Raw genomic sequence first — 16,759 nt, forward strand, 5'->3', positions numbered from 1 at the left:
AACGTGTTGTTGTAGGCTATCATGATTCCATGCTTGGTATTGTAAAGAACGCAATAGTATGTTTGTTTGACTCTAGGCCTTGGATGTCTTTTCAATAGCCTACAACAACACGTTTCCCAAATCTTTTCAGTTTCCTGAGGGGGAAAAGGCACTTTCTTGGTGTGTTTGGACCATGATAGTTTGTTGGTGATTTGGACTCGACTCGCTCCACTACAGCCCCGTCGATGTGAAAGGGGATGTGTTCAGCCCTCCTTTTCCTGTAGTCAACGATCATCTCCTTTGTTTTGTCCATGTTGAGGGAGAGGTTGTTGTCCTGGCACCACACTACCAGGTCTCTGACCTCTTCCCTCTTCCCTCTGACCTCTTCCTTATCGTTGTCGGTGATCAGGCCATCCACCGCTGTGTAGTCAGCAAACTTAATGATGGTGTTGGAGTCGTGCTTGGCCACGCAGTTATGGGTGAGGGAGTACAGGAGGGTACTAAGCACGCACCCGAGGGGATCCCGTGTTGAGGATCAGCGTGGCAGATGTGTTGTTACCTACCCTTACCACCTGGGGGCGGCCCGTCAGGACGTCCAGGATCCAGTTGCAGAGAGAGGTGTTTAGTCCCAGGTTCCTTAGCTTAGCGATGAGCTGTATTCAATGAACAGCATTCTCACATAGGTGTTCCTTTTGTCCAGGTGGGAAAGGGCAGTGTAGAGTGAGATTGAGATTGCCTCATCTGTGGATCTGTTGGGGCAGTATACGAATTGGAGTGGGTCTAGGGTTTCCGGGATGATGGTGTTGATGTGAGCCATGACCAGCCTTTCAAAGCACTTGAGTGCTACGGGGCTGTAGTCATTTAGGCAGGTTAACTTGACTTTCTTGGGCACAGGGACTATGGTGGTCTGTTTGAAACATGTATGTATTACAGACTCGGTCAGGCAGTTGAAAATGTCAGTGAAGACACCTGTCAGTTGGTCCACGCATGCTCGGAGTACACATCTTGCTCATGTTGGCTACGGAGAGCATGATCATAAAAGGCATTTAGCCCGTCTGGTAGGTTGACGGCTGGGTTTCCCTTTGTAGTCGGTAATAGTTTACAAACCCTGCTACATCTGATGAGCATCAGATCCGGTGTAGTAGGATTCAATCTTAGTCCTGAATTGACGCTTTGCTTGTTTGATGGTTCATCGGAGGGCAGAGCGGGATTTCTTCTAAGTGTCCGGATTAGTGTCCCGCTTCTTGAAAGCAGCAGCTCTAGCCTTTTGCACGGTACAGATGTTGCCTGTAATCCATGGCTTCTGGTTGGGATATGTACGTATGGTCACTGTAGGGACGACATTGTCAATGCACTTATTAATGAAGCCGGTGACTGATCCAATGCCATTGGATCAATCCCAGAACATATTCCAGTCTGTGCTAGCAAAACATTCCTGTAGCGTAGCATCCGCGTCATCTGACCACTTCCGTATTGAGCGAGTCACTGGTACTTCCTGCTTTAGATTTTGCTTGTAAGCAGGAATCAGGAGGATATAATTATGTTCAAATTTGCCAAATGGAGGGTGAGGGAGAGCTTTTTAAGTATATCTGTGTGTGGAGTAAAGGTGGTCTAGGTTATTTTCCTCTGGTTGCACATGTGACATGCTGGTAGAAATGAGGTAAAACGGATTTATGTTTCCCTGCATTAAAGTGCCCGGCCACTAGAAGCGCCACTTCTGGATGAGCCTTTTCTTGTTTGCTTATGGCCTTATACAGCTTGTTGTGTGCGGTCTTTGTGCCAGCGTCGGTTTGTGGTGGTAAATAGACGGCTACAAAAAATATTTTCAGTCGTAAAGACATGGTAGCATCAACATTATGTACAAAATAAGTTACAAACAAAGGGAAAACACACAAAGTAGTACAATTGGTTTGAGGCCCATAAAACGGCACCATTCTTCATAATTGCCTATATCAAGAATGAATATCATTTAAGATGAATGTTCTGCACACATTTCCTTATCTATTTCAATCTATTCCTCTTGCTCCACCATGTTATTTTTTCCCAAAAGATCAGAAATATACTCTCAAATGTTATTTGGAGCAAAATAAAACCAAGTCTTAGACTTTTTCTCCTTTATTTGCCCTATGACAGAGGGGGGTTGCAACTTCCAAACTTACAGTGGTATTGGGTTGCACAACTTAGGGCTGCAATGTTTTGGCTCTCCAAGAAACCATACTTACCCTGGCTGCAGACTAAAATGATGACCACAAAGAAGAATCCTACTAATCCCTTTGTTAAAAACACCCTAACTATATGGCACGAAGTGCAACAACATCTGGGAGAACTCCCTGAATTATCCAGTGTCACACCAATTTGGAGAAATGGCAATTCCACACTTGGTAAAAAAATGACTTTGGGTTTAAAGAATGGGCAAGAAAAGGGATTGTTAAAGTAATGGACTTACAGTGCCTTGCAAAAGTATTCACCCCCTTGGCAGTTTTTCCTATTTTGTTGCATTACAACCTGTAATTTAAATGGATTTTTATTTGGATGATAATGGACAAACACAAAATAGTCCAAATTGGTGAAGTGAAATTTAAAAAATAACTTGTTTAATATATTTCATTTTTGATTAAAAAACAGAAAAGTGTTGCGTGCATCTGTATTCACCCCCTTTGCTATGTATCCCCTAAATAAGATCTGGTGCAACCAATTACCTTCTGAAGTTCGATAATTAGTTAAATAAAGTCCACCTGTGTGCAATCTAAGTGTCACATGATCTGTCACATGATCTCACAATCGTTTTGGAGCTCAGGACCTCTACCCAAATACCACTAATCCCTAAACGTTGCATCTTAAATCTTTACCCAGAGAATATCTCTTTACATAGGAGAGAAAATAAAATGGTTGACCTCTTGTCTACTACAAGCTTGACGTTCAATTGCTCTCCACTGGAAGTAAGTCAATTCCCCCTCACTTGGTCATTGGTTATTTCTGTAATTGTTGGTTTTCCTATTTGGAACTAATAATTATACTGTATGTGTAAAAGAAAAGACAAAGGTTTGGATACACCTACTCATTCAAGGGTTTGTCCTTTATTTGACTTTTTTCTTTACATTGTGGAAAAGTAGTGAAGACATCAAAACCTTGAAACAACCCATATGGAATCATGTTGTAACCAAAAGAGTGTTGAAAAAAAATCTACATATATTTGAGATTCTTCAAAGTAGCTGATGACAGCTTTGCCCACTCTTGGCATTCTCTCAACGAGCTTCTTAAAAGTTCATTTGTGGAATTTCTTTCCATCTTTATGCGTTTGAGCCAATCAGATGTGTTGTGACAAGGTAGGGATGGTATTCAGAAGATAGCCCTATTTGGTAAAAGACCAAATCCATATTATGGCAAGAACAGCTCAAATAAGCAAAGAGAAACAACAGTCCATCATTACTTTAAGACACGGTCAGTCAATGCGGAAAATTTCAAGAATTTTGAAAGTTACTTCAAGTGCAGTCACAAAAAACATCAAGCGCTATGATGAAACTGGCTCTCATGAGGACCGACACAGGAAAGGAAGTTACCTCTGCTGCAGAGGATAAGTTCATTAGAGTTACCAGCCTCAGATTGCAGTTCCCACAATTACCCGACCTTAACCCAATTGAGATGGTTTGGGATGAGTTGGATTGCAGAGTGAAGGAAAAGCAGCCAACAAGTGCTCAGCATATGTGGGAACTCCTTCAAGACTTTGAAGAATCTCAAATATATTTTGATTTGTTTAACACTTTTTTGCTTACTACCTGATTCCATATGTGTTATTTCATAGCTTTGATGTCTTCACTACAATGTAGAAAATATTAAAAATAAAGAAAATCCCTTGAATGAGTAGGTGCCCAAACTTTGACTGGTACTGTATATACACATACACAGTATATACTATACACATTCTAGCTCTGTGTACACGATTCAGGTCCAATCCCAAAGCCTTCCTCTCCATCAGCTCTCCATAGCACCTCAAGCTATTAATTTGTGGTGAAGTTAATTATCATTTCCTGAAAACTATTTCATATCTCAATGTTCGTCCTAAATGTGCCTGCAAGGATTTAGACATTTCACAATAATGTGGATTGATAGTACATTTATTAAGTCTATTTAAATGAACACCCAGGATCAGATGTTACTGTTGTATTTATTTTGGTATAATTTCTGCTGTAAATACAATGTTGTAATAAGCCCAATTTATTGGAAAACTTTATATTTAAAGCTGAATAGGGCTTCCTAATGGGGTCATAACAGATTGATATATTGTCATCTAACTGACACTAAGACAAGATTTGTGGACAATTCAATTGATTATGCCATCTGTCATTGTTATGTATGCGTGTGTTCAAGCCCTCTTGCACCTGTGCATGTCTGAATACCATAAATGTACTAGACAGACAGCTCTGGCATGACTAGACAAGCATGTTTCCTAATCATGAATCATTAAAATAACTTTATCCACTGTTTGACATTAACATTACTTAAAGTTCTATTGACCTTTGGCGCATCCTAGCTTTATGAGATCTGCTCGCCAAAGTCAATCCAGTCCCTGCTTCTCCTCTCCTTCAGTTAAGGTTTCCATTCATCTCTTCTGCTCTTTTAAAATAATAGAGCAGAGCGAGAGAAAGAGAGAGCATGAGAGAGTAGAGACAGAGGGGAAGAGGTGAAGCGAGAAGACTTACTCCACCCAAAATCTGTTCGCTTGAGATAAGCAGACCAAGTGGTAGTCTATGAGAGGTTTTCAAATTATGCAAACCTTATTTGATCGAACATAAGTGTCATAATGTTTAGGCGGTTACATATAACTGATATAAATGGATGCATGTGGCATTTTGGCAACTTTGATTAAAACAACATGCATCTCATTGGATAGAATGGTCCCACCTGATCTCGCCTCCACCTGCCTGCCTCCCATCTTTGAGGACATGCATTTCCATTGTTAGAGCGGTCACTCGACTATCTTGCCAATATAATAGATCATCTTTGGTAGAGACAGTGGTCTGTGAGGAAAGCTTTGGTTCTGTAGCTCCTGTCTAATTAGTTGACTGCCACACTGTGATATTGTGATATCCCTGGCTGACACCCTCTAGTCCAGGTGTAGACAACTTGATTCAGCCGCGGGCTGCACTAGTCATTATGAAGTGGAAAGGCGGAGAGGAGCTGGTCGTTTTGTGTTTTATTAGGTTAGTGTTTTATTTCACTGCTAAAGGTATCCGAGCACAGACAATAACAGCAGCATACAGACCGACCCCAACCCTGACCTGAGTTAACCTCGGACTTATGAGGAAGTAGAAAGCCCATCCCTTCGTGATAGGGGGGCATGGTTTCTACCGCTACACAGATAGGACAACCCTGACCTCTGACACAAGGAAGTACAAATAGCCTTCATCACTGACAGGGGGAGTGGTTTGTTTTGCTACACCAGCAGCTCAAACCTGACTCTGTCCAGACATTCCTCACTCAGACCCAGCCATTACACCCACCGCAACTGAGATGAGAGTTGTTGCTTGACAACTTGGATGTGTTTTATGCTGTGTAATTACTATGAATCTCCCAAAGACGACCTCTAAATTACTTCCTCTACTCACTCCTGGTTGTAAATAAGTTTACACCAGGGTAGTTACTATCATATTAAGTGATTCATTGAATACGTAGGTATGTTCAAGATGGCGTCGGAGGGGGGGGGCTGCCGTCTTATCGGCACTTAACCAACCATACTATTATTTATTTTTTTGCGTTGTTCGTAACTTATTTTGTACATAATGTTGCTGCTACCGTCTCTTATGACCGAAAAGAGCTTCTGGACATCAGAACTGGGATTACTCACCTCAGATTGGACAAAGAGTTCTTCTTCAATGAGTCGGGTGCGAGGGATATACTACAGACACCCGACCAGGCCCAGATCCCCGTGATTCGCTGGAAAAGGAAACGTAGGTTTCGTGGAAAGAGATCAGGATGCCTTGTGGGGATCACGCGGCGAGTGGCTAATCTGCCCTTGCCTTCCATCCTGCTAGCTAACGTTGAGTGTATATCCTTCCAACGGGACATTAAAAACTGTAATATCTTATGTTTCACCGAGTCGTGGCTGAACGATAACATTAAGAACATACAGCTGGCGGGTTATACACTATCGGCAGGATAGAACAGCAGCCTCTGGTAAGACAGACGGGGGCCTATGCATATTTGTAAACAATAGCTGGTGCACAATATCTAAGGAAGTCTCAAGGTTTTGCTCGCCTGATGTAGAGTATCTCATGATAAGTTGTAGACCACACTATCTAACTAGAGAGTTTTCAATGGTATTTTTTGTGGCCGACTACATACCACCACAGACCTACGCTGGAGCGAAAACCACACTCAATGAGCTGTATTCCACCATAAGCAAACAGGAAAGAAAACGCTCATCCAGAGACGGTGCTCCTAGTGGCCGGGGACTTTAATGCAGGGAAACTTAAATCAGTTTTACCTAATTTATATCAGCATGTTAAATGTGCAACTAGAGGGAAAAGAATTCCAGACCATCTTTACTCCCACACACAGAAACACGTACAAAGCTCGCCCTCGCCCTCCATTTGGCAAATCTGACCATTACTCTATCCTCCTGATTCCTGCTTACAAGCAAAAATGAAAGCAGGAAGCACCAGTGACTCGGTCTATAAAAAAGTGGTAAAATGAAGCAGATGGAAAACTACAGGACTGTTTTGCTATCACAGGCTGGAATATGTTCTGGGATTCTTCCAATGGCATTGAGGAGTACACCACATCCGTCACTGACTTTATCAATAAGTGCATCGAGGACGTCATCCCTACAGTGACTGTACGTACATACCCCAACCAGAAGCCATGAATTACAGGCAACATTCGCACTGAGCTAAAGGGTAGAGCTGCCGCTTTCAAGGAGCGGGACTCTAACCCGGAAGCTTATAAGAAATCCCGCTATGCCTTCTGACGAACCATCAAACAGGCAAAGCGGCAATACAGGACTAAGATCGAATCGTACTACACCGGCTCCGATGCTTGTCGGATGTGGCAGGGCTTGCAAACTATTACAGACTACAAAGGGGAGCACAGCCGAGGGCTGCCCAGTGACATGAGCCTACCAGACCAGCTAATTAACTTCTATGCTCTCTTCGAGGCAAGTAATACTGAAAGGTGCATGAGAGCATCAGCTGTTCCGAACTACTGTGATCACGCTCTCCGCAGCCGATGTGAGTAACAAGTCAACATTCACAAGGCCGCAGGGCCAGACAGACCACCAGGACGTGTACTCGGTGCATGCGCTGACCAACTGGCAAGTGTCTTCACTGACATTTTCAACCTCTACCTGTCGGAGTCTGTAATACCAACATGTTTCAAGCAGACCACCATAGTCCCTTTGCCCAAGAACACTAAGGCAACCTGTCTAAATGACTACCATCCATAGCACTCACGTATGTAGCAATGAAATGCTTTGAAAGGCTGGTCATGACTCACATCACCATTATCCCAGAAACCCTAGACCCACTCCAATTTGGATTCCACACCAACAGAGCCACAGATGATCAAATCAAATTGTGTTGGTCACATACACATGGTTAGCAGATGTTAATGTGAGTGTAGTGAAATGCTTGTGCTTCTAGCTCAGTAATATCTAACAAGTAATCTAACAATTCTCCAAAAACTACCTAATACACACATCTATAGCGGTGAATGATAATATGCACATAACAATATATGGATGAGCGATGGCCGAGCGGCATAGGCAAGGTGCAATATATGGTATAAAATACAGTATATACATATGAGTAATGTAAGATATGTATATATTATTAAAGTTGTATTAAAGTGGCATTGTTTAAAGCGACTAGTGATCAAGTTATTAAAGTGGCCAGTGATTGGGTCTCAATGTAGACAACAGCCTCTCTGAGTTAGTGATTGCTGTTGAGCAGTCTGATGGCCTTGAGATAGAAGCTATTTTTCAGTCTCTCGGTCCCAGCTTTGATCCACCTGTACTGACCTCGCCTTCTGGATGGTAGCGGTGTAAACAGGCAGTGGCTCAGGGGGTTGCTGTCCTTGATTTTTTTTGGCCTTCCTGTGACATCGGGTGCTGTAGGTGTCATGGAGGGCAGGTAGTTTGCCCCGGTAATGCGTTGAGCAGACCGCACCACCCTCTGGAGAGCCTCAGGGTTGAGGGCGGTGCAGTTGCCATACCAGGCTGTGACACAGGCCGACAGGATGCTCTCGATTGTGCATCTGTAAAGGTTTGTCAGGGTTTTGGGTGACAAACCAAATTTCTTCAGACCCTGAGGTTGAAGAGGCGCTGTTGTGCCTTCTTCACTGTTGCGCCTTCTTCACCACACTGTCTGTGTGGGTGGACCATTTCAGTTTGTCTGTGATGTGTACGCCAAGGAACGTAAAACTTTCCACCTTCTCCACTGCTGTCCCGTCGATGGGGATAGGGGGGTGCTCCCTCTGACGCTTCCTGAAGTTCAAGATCATCTCCTTTGTGAAAATGTCCAAGTTCAATGCAGTCTTCGTGACATGGAAAAGCTGCATCCCATAATAAAGAACGCAGCACGCAGGGTATCCTATATTAAGAATGTCGTCTCTAGCTGTTGACTTCATTAAATGCACCACAGTGTATCATCAAAAGTGAATTGCCATGCCGGAATCTGTTGAGTCCTCTAATTAACGAGAAGACACTCCATGCTGCAGCTTTACTGTTCAACTACTCAAAAACAATATTACAGATACGTGCTGAGTGTGACTCTTTGTTAGCTCTAATTGGCTAAAGCTCTGTGTGTGTGTGTGTGTGAGAATATATTTGGCTGCATTTATACAGGCAGCCATATACTTACTTCAAACGAGAACACTTAGGATGGACCAAAAACATGTTGGAGAGATGAGTATCCATATGAACAGATCGAAAGGTTATATAATGAGTGGGAGCTTCAAGAAATAGAGCTAATTAGTCGTGGGTGGCATTGGAAACATATAAAAAAGGTTTTCAACAAGGTTTAAAAAAATAATATATATATATATATCTATATTACGATTTTGCTCCGACATGTTAACGCGTACATGCATGTAAGCATCTAGACCATTGGTCACCGACTGGTCGATCTCCTAGACATTCCTAGTCGATCACCAAACATTTCTGTAAAAATAGTTTTTAAATAAAGCCTTACATTTCTATTTTTTTTCTATAAAAAAAAAGTTGAGCTGTTGGCGGTAGGTGCATTTGATTCAGCAACCCTAGCACTTGGAAGGCAAAGTGTTCCCATTTTGAACAATTTTATGTGTCTGAAAGTAGAATTCGGCAGGCCCACAGAGCAAATCATTGGCCTCCCCGCGGGCCAATCAGATAGCTCTGATGACCGTGTTCACACAGTGATTTCTCGTGTTTCTCACACCAGAAAAGAGAAGCCTCGAACACACAAAAAAAGTTGATATTGTGAGATTTAAAAACGTTTAAAACCATGACTAGAGAGAGACTCAACGAATATAGGAGAAAGCTGCTGTTTTTTATGTGTAAGTTCATGTTTAAGTTGTCATCCAGTACTGTCAACACTTTGTTCAACAGTTTTCTAAGCAATAAAATGTGGGTTCTCCCTACTATAGTATAAAAAAGTGTTTTGAGAAGCTTGCATTGTTGTTATTTGCGGCAATAGCCGCGGGAAGTAGGGGTGGTGCAGCACCGAATGATCTGAAAAAAATAAAACATTGATAAGAAAATCACAAACGTAGCGCACTGGGCCTTTACTAGTCCTGTATTAGCAGACTGATATTACTTAGCTCGGGCAGCAACGAAAAAAGGGACCCTCCTCCATTCCAACAAATAATTCCCAGCACCCCTCACAGCTGATCCCGCTCTCCTCTTCGGCTGACCATCAGATGCAGGCCATTAGTCCAGTAACAAATCAAAAGCAAATGATTATGCTCATTCAGCTGTGCCTCACACGTAACACAACAAACTATCTATACCTGTGTGATCAGATACCTAAAATGTTTAAGTACAATTTCAGAACAGTCTGAAAATAACAACGCAGTAGATCTCTGCTTGCATTTTGACTCAGAAACTGATCTCGAAGGTTGGTGACCACTGATCTAGCCAGTGATATAACCCACCACAAATTCAAAGGTCACATGAGTAGGAGTATGGGCGCATCAAAGTATGCAAATAGCTCATCTCAAACACTGAACAAAAATACTGAGTACATTTTTTTTCACCTTTATTTAACCAGGTAGGCTAAGTTGAGAACAAGTTCTCATTTGCAACTGCTACCTGGCCAAGATAAAGCAAAGCAGTGTGACACAGACAACAACAGAGTTACACATGGAGTAAACAATAAACAAGCCAGTAACACAATAAAAAAGTCAATGACACAGTAGAAAAAAAGAAAGTCTATATAAGGTGTGCAAAAGGCATGAGGAGGTAGGCAATAAATAGGCCATAGGAGTGAAATTACAATTTAGCAGATTAACACTGGAGTGATAAATGAGCAGATGATGATGTGCAAGTAGAGATACTGGTGTGCAAAAGAGCAGAAAAGTACATTAAAATAAAAACAGTATGGGGATGAGGTAGGTAGATTGGGTGGGCTATTTACAGATTGACTATGTACAGCTGCAGCGATCGTTTAGCTGCTCAGTGCTCAGATAGTTGATGTTTAAAGTTGATGAGGGAAATAAGTCTCCAACTTCAGCGATTTTTGCAATTCGTTCCAGTCACTGGCAGCAGAGAACTGGAAGGAAAGGTGGCCAAATGAGGTGTTGGCTTTGGGGATGATAAGTGATATATACCTGCTGGAACGTGTGCTACGGATGGGTGTTATCGTGACCAGTGAGCTGAGATAAGGCGGAGCTTTACCTAGCATAGACTTATAGATGACCTGGAGCCAGTGGGTCTGGCGACGAATATGTAGCGAGGGCCAGCCGACTAGAGCATACAGGTCGCAGTGGTGTGTGGTATAAGGTGATTTGGTAACAAATCGGATGGCACTGTGATAGACTGCATCCAGTTTGCTGAGTAGTGTTGGAAGCTACTTTGTAGATGACATCGCCGAAGTCGAGGATCGGTAGGATAGTCAGTTTTACGATGGTAAGTTTGGAGGCATGAGTGAAGAAGGAGGCTTTGTTTGTGAAATAGAAAGCCAATTCTAGATTTGATTTTGGATTGGAGATGTTTAATGTGAGTCTGGAAGTAGAGTTTAGTCTAGCCAGACACCTAGGTATTTATAGTTGTCCACATATTCTAGGTCGGAACCATCCAGGGTGGTGATGCTAGTCGGGCGGGTGGGTGCGGGCATCGAACAGTTGAAAAGCATGCATTTTGTTTTACTAGCGTTTAAATGCAGTTGGAGGCCACGGAAGGAGTGTTGTATGGCATTGAAGCTCATTTGGAGGAGTTAACGCAGTGTCCAAGGAAGGGCCAGAAGGAAGGTCCAGAAGTATACAGAATGGTGGCGTCTGCGTAGAGGTGGATCAGGGAATCGCCGGCAGCAAGAGCAACATCATTGATATATACAGAGAAAAGAGTCAGCCCGAGAATTGAACCCTGTGGTACCCCCATAGAGACTGCCAGAGGTCCGGACAACATGACCTCCGATTTGACACACTGAACTCTGTCTGCAAAGTAGTTGGTGAACCAGGCGAGGCAGTTAATTGGAAAAACCAAGGCTATTGACTCTTCCGATAAGAATACGGTGATTGACAGAGTCGAAAGCCTTGGCCAGGTCGATGAAGACGGTTGCACAGTACTGTCTTTTATCGATGGCGGTTATGATATCATTCAGTACCTTGAGCGTGGCTGAGGTGCACCCATGACTGGCTCGGAAGCCGGATTACACAGCGTAGAAGGTACGGTGATATTTGAAATGGTCAGTGATCTGTTTATTAACTTGGCTTTTGGAGACTTTAGATAGGCAGGGCAGGATGGATATAGGTCTGTAACAGTTAGGGTCTAGGGTGTCCCCCCCCTTTGAAGAGGTGGGTGACCGCGGCAGCTTTCCAATCTTTAGGGATCTCGGACAATACAAAAGAGAGGTTGAACAGGCTGGTAATAGGGGTTGCAACAATGGCGGTGGATAGTTTTAGAAAGAGAGGGTCCAGATTGTCTAGCCCAGCTGATTTGTACAGGTCCAGGTTTTGCAGCTCTTTCAGAACATCTTCTGTCTGAATTTGGGTGAAGGAGAAGCTGGGGAGGCTTGGGCGAGTAGCTGCTGGGAGGCAGAGCTGTTGGCCGGGGTTGGAGTAGCCAGGAGGAAGGCATGGCCAGCCGTTGAGAAGGAGGTGCTCTTGTTCTCCATGGACTTGAGTGTCACAAAACTTTTTGGAGTTAGAGCTACAAGATGCAAATTTCAATTACAATTCAAATAAGGAAATCAATCTATTGAAATCAATTAATTAGGCCCTAATCTATGGATTTCACATGACTGGATTTACAGATCTGTTGGTCACAGATAAAAAAATTTTTTAAAGGTAGGTGCGTGGATCAGAAAACCAGTCAGTATCTGGTGTGACCACATTTGCCTCATGCAGCGCGACACATTTCCTTCGCACAGAGTTGATCAGGTTGTTGATTGTGGCCGGTGGAATGTTGTCCCACTCCTCTTCAATTTTTTTTTTTTTAAACCTTTATTTCACTAGGCAAGTCAGTTAAGAACAAATTATTATTTTCAGTGATGGCCTAGGAACAGTGGGTTAAAACTGCCTGTTCAGGGGCAGAACGACAGATTTGTACCTTGTCAGCTCGGGGGTTTGAACTTGCAACCTTCCGGTTACTAGTCCAACACTCTAACCACTAGGCTACCCTGCCGCCCAGACAATGGCTGTGCAAAGGAGGGAACTGGAACACTTTGTCATACATGTCGATCCAGAGCATTCCGGACATGCTCAATGGGTGAGAAGTATGGTGGGTATGCAGGCCATTTTCATCTTCCAGGAATTATGTACATATCCTTGCAGCATGGGGCTGTGCATTATCAAGCTGAAACTTGAGGTGATGGCGGCGGATGAATTGCACGACAACGGGCCTCAGGATCTCGTCACGGTATCTCACGGTGCATTCAAATTGCCATTGATAAAATGCAATTATGTTTGTTGTCCGTAGCTTATGCCTTCCCATAACCGAATCCGCCACCACGTTCCGTGAAGAGCACACTTCTCCAGTGTGCCAGTGGCAATCAAAGGTGAGCATTTACCAACTTCAGTCAGGTCAAGACCCTGGTAAGGACGACGAACACGCAGAGGAGCTTCCCCGTGACGATTTCTGACAGTTTGTGCAGATATTCTTCAGTTGTGGAAACGCATTGTTTCATCAGCTGTCCGGGTGGCTGGTCTCAGCCGATGCCACAGGTGAAGAAGCCATATGTGGAGGTCCTGGGCTGGCGTGGTTACACATGGTCTGCGGTTGTGAGGCCAGCTGGACGTACTGCCAAATGACCTAAAACGACATTGGAGGTGGCTTATGGTACAGAAATGGATATTTAATTTTCTGGCAACAGCTCTGGTGTACATTCCTGCCAATTGCACACTCCCTCAAAACATTAGACATCTGTGGCATTGTGTTGTGTGACAAAACTGCACATTTTAGAGTGACCCTTTATTGTCCCCAGCGCAAGGCGCACCTTTGTAATGATCATGCTGTTTAATCAGCTTCTTGATATGCCACACCTCTCAGATGGATGGATTATCTTGACACAGTAGAAATGCAGGGATGTAAACAAATTTGTGCATTTTTGAGAAATATGCTTTTTGTGCATATGGAACATTTCTGGGATCTTTTATTTTAGCTCATGATACATCATGAGACCAACACTTTACATGTTGTGTTTATATTTGTATTCATTATACTTGCCACCCACAGATGTTTTTCTTAGTTATTTATTTATTTAGCGATATGCAAAGTTCATGGATCAGGAAGTTGCATTCGGTCATGTTCCTTCATGCACTATAAGGATGAACAAGATTATTTAGAGTGTTATGAGGATGCTAGGGGTTAATTCTGTGTCCAAACTCTCTATGATCCTTTGTCCCTGTTCAGGACCTCAGCCTCCCAAATCCTCTGCCAAGTGTAATAATTACTTGCCAGGCGGTCGACAGGCTATATTCTCCTTCTGCAATTAGAACGTCACACCAACACACAAAACAGACATTACCCCTAATGGGTTGAGAATGAGACTGTTGGAAGCCAGGAGGAGAAAAGGAAGGCTGGAGGAGTGATCTATTGAGAACTCTCCTCTCCTTTTCTGTAAAAATGTTGAGAAAGTAATTCATGCAAAGAAAAGCACTTCAGCAGAAAGTTAGTGTTAAGTAAGAATCTTTATTTAAAAATCAGTAGTTTGATTCAGAAATAGTCATCTATAATATGGATTACCAGACAATCAGAACTTCAGTCAGGCTTTCATCTGATTGACCATGGAGTCCTAAAATTGTTTTCCCTATAAATGAAGATAAAACATTGTACACGGACACAAAAAGAGAGAACAAGTCAATATCTGAAGGCATCGCACAAATTCCAAGAAAGTGAATTTTTTTAAGGCCATTTTGTATAGTTATTTTCATAGATTTTCTTTTTCCAAAACACTCAATTACAACAAAAGAACTGGTGCATCTCATGTAAAACTGTACATGCAAACATAGTGCACGGATATCTTGGATATCTTTAGTAAACAAAGATCACGTGTGTGAACTCACATGCTCTATTAAAAACTCTGGCGGCACGCGTACACACACACACACACACACACACACACACACACACACGGCTTGGCAAGCAGATGGCAAGTGTTGTGGCACTAGCAAAGCAGTGAAAGAAAAGAATGATCCTTTCCACAGTAGTGTAAAAAGAGAGCGCAAAAAATGACAACGTCAGTAGTCCTTGATGGTGAACATGATCTCAGCTGTATGTGTGTCTGCGTGGTCGTGTGTGTGTGTATGCACGGGCACACGTGTGTGTGTGTCCACACTGTATCAGTAGCCTCTGGGTGGTTAATGGGAGCCTATAACGAGCTCTAGACTGTGACCCAAAGTCCTAATGATACCTCCTGCTCTGCTACAAGCCCAGTGGAAGACTGCAGCACAGACAAGCTGGGTTTCCAATAACACACTAGCTATTCCCCACATAGTGCATTTCTTTTGACGAGCCATGCGGTGCCTCATATGGATTTGGCTGCACTATATGGATTTCGCTAACGTTTCTTATGATACAAAGACTCAAGACAAGCCACAACTACAGATGCAGAGGAGGCAATTATGGAAGGCTTTCAAATGTGTGAGAAAAACACGATGAAAGAAGACATTACTGAAAGTTGTGAGAGAGACAAGAAAGGTTGGAAGGACAGTTTGTGTCTACTGTATGTCTTTAAAAAAAATGTTTTAAACAAGGCAGAGTTTCTCATCAAATATATGTTGTGTAAAGTACGTGGGTTAAAACGGCAGACTGCCATGTTGAATATACCGTGTGAGGTTATTCTCTCTCTAGGCTAGCCAACATCTCCCTGTATAGGTGTGGCACTGTGTCGACTCAGGCATGTAGCACTAAATGCCTGTACTCCTCTGACTAAATCAGTGGGTTGACCTGGTTGTCTACTTCTGACCCGGGTCGTTCCACCTCAAAAAGACACCAGAAAGAGGACACATAGTGGCATTTTTACACTTCATGTTAAAATCAAGTATGTTACTTGAGATGATTTGCATATGAAGCAATGAAAATGCTAATATAGGTACCATTGACTTGCATTGGATTGTGTGACAAATGCTAAAAAGTTAGAATTCAAAAAACAGTGGCCAAGTAAACAAAACCAAAGAATGGTTCGTACTTTTGTTCAGACTGCTTTCAGGAAACCAATATGTAATTTTGTAATTTGGGCGAACTATCCCTTTAACATTGACATAGAACAACAAAATTACATGGAACGACCCTCCAATGACATAACCCACTGGGCTGTATCCCCCTCTCTCACCCCCCTCTTACTGCTATGCCAAATATTATTGGCTTGGAGTCGATCCTATTTAAAGCATTTAAACACAGTCTATTGTAATCTGTAAGGCTGCGTCCACTGAGCTGCAGTGAAACAAGAGGAGGAAGAGGAGAGAGGAGGAATTACACAGAAAAGAGAGGAGTTGTTATGTGGTTGAATTGTGGCAAAGGGCATCGGTCTATCAGTAATGATATGGCAACAGACCGACGGTGGCACACACATGAAAATGGCAACAACTGCGAAATACATAAATGTAGTGTTGGAATGTCTGTTAGTTTGATAAGGGATATTGACATGTAACCAATCAAGTTATCAATTACACACCACCTCCATACAAGCAGTAGCTAATAGCTATATTATGATAATAATTATTAATATTATTAATAATTAAAAAGGCAGTTGATATAAACTCCAAGCCCATTAAGACAGCAGATTGAAGAGGATACCCTGGCTGTAAGAAGTAAGAGTGGGTTGACTGGGTATAATGGCTACGGGCCAGGAGTTTTTCCTAGGTGAGGTAAAACTCCTAGCCCTCAGTGGGCATTGTTAATTGGGATTATTGGATGAGAATTACATTTAGGAAGAACAAGTTGTCATGACAACCGCCAGACACCATCATCTACGGCCAACACACTCGGGGCTTAACACTATAACAAATAAATAATATGACATAATGATTGGCACAACTCAAAACAATAAAGTTACCTTAACAAGGCAACTTAAAACAATCTACTTAAGAATATCAACTTCCAAGGCAATAACCAAGTGGTTAAGAGTGTTGGGGTCAGTAATTGAAAGGT

The sequence above is a fragment of the Oncorhynchus tshawytscha genome, linkage group LG17, assembly GCF_018296145.1.
Source record: "Oncorhynchus tshawytscha isolate Ot180627B linkage group LG17, Otsh_v2.0, whole genome shotgun sequence".
Lineage (NCBI taxonomy): Eukaryota > Metazoa > Chordata > Actinopteri > Salmoniformes > Salmonidae > Oncorhynchus > Oncorhynchus tshawytscha.